The sequence below is a fragment of the Triticum dicoccoides genome, chromosome 2B (genome assembly GCF_002162155.2).
Source record: "Triticum dicoccoides isolate Atlit2015 ecotype Zavitan chromosome 2B, WEW_v2.0, whole genome shotgun sequence".
In the NCBI taxonomy this organism is placed as follows: domain Eukaryota; kingdom Viridiplantae; phylum Streptophyta; class Magnoliopsida; order Poales; family Poaceae; genus Triticum; species Triticum dicoccoides.
The window spans coordinates 808,933,061-808,937,037 of record NC_041383.1 but is presented as its reverse complement, the minus strand read 5'-3'; positions in this window follow the sequence as shown (position 1 = coordinate 808,937,037).

Here is a 3,977-nt window from a genome sequence, read left to right as displayed (position 1 = left end):
AAAAACATGCCTGTACCGCCCCACGGACGGATACAGGCCTGCGTTGGATGGCACAATATGTTCAGACAGCGCGGTCTGGATGTATGCGGGAGTTTTGAGGGTTCACTATGGAGATGCCCTAAGAGCATCTACAACCGGGCGCCCCAAACCCGCCTCAAACGCCAGGGCGGGCGGACCGATCATTGACCGGTCCCAGAAAACCAACCCAACCAAACCCCTCAAACCGCCCTCAAATGCTTGAGTTGACCACCCCCCCTCATATCCATCCCAAGTCTAGGGCGGATATGAGGCGACCCGAGCGCGCCCCGGCGCATATGCCACATCTGCTCGATCCACCTCTAGGACACCCCTACCCCATAAAATCCCCCTCCATAGCAAACCTAGCCTCACTTCATTGCGCTCCACTCCACTCCACTTCCCTTTCTCCAATCTGCCAAATCCTGAACCTCGGTGACCATGTCCAGCAGAAGCAGCCACTCTGACGGCAGCTCCGAAGATGACGACGAGATGGAGCTCCGTACTAGAGCGCTTGCGGGTGGATACGGGCAATAGCTCTGGTTCAGGTGCGACACTGCCTGTCGGCATGCACCGCAACATCGGCTCTTCCCGCCTAGTGCGCAGATCTGCGAGGGCAGCTCAGTCGCCGCCGCACGCCCGACGGCGCCCTCCACCTACGGAGGGCAACGTTGGGTTTGAGTGCTTGCTCTGTGGTGCCGCGGATGCAGACTCCAAAATTGGAGGCACGCACCGCCTCCCGCGAGAGGCAGAGGGCAAGGGAGATAGGGGCCACTTCGGACGTGGCTGCACAGTCCTCCCGCCGACGCTGTGTGATGTCACGGTGCCTGACAAGGATGAGTGTCTCCTCCAGTGGGTGTACTGCCAGTCACTTACGACGGCGAAGACGGACGCCCAACGGCTCCGAAGGATCAACGCCAAGAAGCTCCGGCTCGGCATTGATCAGTCCAAGCGGGAGGCGGCGAGGTTGGCCAAGCTCAAGTGCAAGCAGGACCGCATCATCCGGTGCTTGAACGGCTACATCGTCATCTCTGATTCCTCCGACGGCGACGGGTCCGACTCCGGCTGCTACGACATTGACCCACCTCCTGCCACGGACGCCTACAACGTGCTAGCGGCCGGAAGGGCAAAGGCCCGGCGAGGAAGTGGTGAAGCTCCATCTTGTCATATCTATCTCGTAGTATTTAGCTCCTAGTATCTAGTTAGAATTTGCCGAACAGTTTGAACTATGTGAACTATGACCGTCTGATGATCTTTTGGTGATGTTTATATGTGAATTTGCTATCAGTTTAGAGTGTTTTTTGTCAATTTTGCCCGTCTGGTGATCTACGTACTACGTTGCATGCATTTGTATGGACTAGTAAAAGGGCCCATGTGTTGCAACTGGAGAAAAAAATCATAATCTTCAATGGCCTTGATCACATTTTTCTACATCACTGAGATACACTATCACTCTCAATTTTATGAAATCATGAACATTTTTTTAACTCGTGAACATATATGAAATCATGAACATTTTTCAAATTCACAAACACTTTACAAATTTTAGTACATTTTCAAAAATCAAGAACATTTTTTTAATTCATGAACATTTTATACTATTTGGAAACATTTTCTTTCAAATTGTAACCACTTTTTTAACAATTTTCTTGAATCGGGGAATATGTCTAGAATGGACGGACATTGTTGGAAATTTGGTGGAACAATTTATGAAATTCATGGAAAAAAAATTAAATGCACGATCATTTTTTGAATCAGCGGAAATTTTATGAATGAATATACTATTTTGTAAGTCACGAATAGTTTCTGAATGTTTAGGATATTTTTCCATTCATGAACCTTTGTTAAATTCACGAAATTTTGTTCAATTTCATTAAGATTTATTAATACATGAACTTTATTAAATATCATGTACATTTTTTAATTTTCCAAACATTTTTTTTCAAAATTTCGATTCTTTTTGAATAAGCAAACATTCTTTATAAACTCACGAACATGATGGTTGTTTGTTATCCCAACCATTCTTCCCAGCCCTGATAACAATCAGGAAAGGGGTAATTTCTAACATAGTTTTTTTAGAATTTACAAATATTTTATGATTTGTTAAACATTTTATTTCAAAATTCTCTTTTTTTGGAAAACTTTTAAACTCCCAAATTATTTAAAGTAGAAAAAAAGAAAATAGAAATGATAAATAAAAAATAAAAAAATACAATTTAAAGAACAAGCCGCCCGGACATGGGCTGGCCCAAGCAGGCATGTTTGCTAATTTTTAGAATCCTCAAATTCTAAAAGGAAAAAAAGGTTATGCTCAAATTTCAATTTTTTGAATTTTTGTTAAATCTGGTCAAACTACTTATTCAAGAATTGTTAGTGTTACTAAATAATTATTCCAGAATATTAGTGTTACTAAATAATTATTTCAGTTTTTTTGAATTTTGATCAAATCTGGTCAAACTGTGATCAAACAATGGTCAAACTACTTATTCAAGAAATATTAGTATTACTAAATAATTATTTCATTTTTTTGAATTTTGGTCAAATCTGGTCAAACTGAGGTCCAACTACTTATTCAAGAAATATTAGTGTTACTAAATAATTATTGTTTTTTAGAACAATAGTTTCAAACTCAAATAGTGAAATGTGTGACTTCATGCTCAAGCTAAATTCCTGAGGGTTAATAGGATTGACACCTTACTATTGTTAGGAAAACAACAAGTGCAGGCTTGGAAACGAGAGAGAATAGAACCCGGAAGTTAAACGTGCTCAGGCTGGAGTAGTGAGAGGATGGGTGACCGTCTGGGAAGTTAGATGATTTGCAATGATGAGGGGTGATTAGAGATTAGAGGTTAAATTAAGCAGTGATGAGGGGTGATTAGAGATTAGAGGTTAAAATAATTTAGAAATTTGAAAATCAAGACAAAAATTCAAAAAAAATTCAAATCAAAAAACATAAAATTTCCTTTAGTATCGGTTGGTGTTACCAACCGGGACTAAAGGTGGACCTCCAGGCAGCGGCCACGTGGACGGCCTTAAGTCACGGTTCGTGTAAGAATCGGGACTAAAGGGGGAGGCTTTAGTAACGTCCCTTTATTCCCGGTTCCAGAACCGGGACTAAAGGCCCTTATGAACCGGGACAATAGGCCATTTTCCTACTAGTGGAGTGCTACGCTAGACGGGAACGTTATATTTGGAACTAATTTAGAGTTGGTTTTAGATAGGAAATAAATGTTTTTCCAATGTTAAATAAGGAAATCTCCAACGTTGACCCGCAAATATGCTTCGGCATTCGTCTGTGGGCAGGGGGGCAGTCTGCGCACACTGATGCAGGAGCCGACCATCCAACGCTGCCTGCATATATCCTACCCCCCCCCCCCAAAGTTTAACCCGCACTCAAATAGCCTAGATGCTCAATCAGATCTTTCTTCAGTTGCTCGTGAGTTGCTCGATGCCGAATTTGTTGATGCATTTGAACAAACTCTTCAAATGTGGCCGGATTCTGATCAGGAAGTTTGATAGGATCACCCATGCTCGCAAATTCAAGACTTGCGGCAATATCATCACCCTCATCCTCCACGATCATGTTCTGCATATAATTATCCAATAGGTCATCACCTCCCACAAGGTCTCTGCATCCCATTGTTTAGCTGGTCTAAGAACAACTGCAAAATGTGTCTGCACAACTCCAAATGCCCTCTCGACATCCTTTCTAGCTGCTTCTTGTCTTTGGGCAAAGTGAGCCTTTTTGGTCAATTGGGTTAGAGATGGTGTTGACAAAGGTAGCCCACTAAGGATAGCTAGGTATCATCAACCGATGGCGATGCGTGGGGCGGCTGAGTGGTGATGAGGTCACCAACCGATGACGATGCGCGGGGCGGCGAGTGGTGATGAGGTGACCAACGGATGGTGACGCGCGGGGGGGTGAGTGGTAATGAGGCGACCAACCGATGGCGACGCGCGGG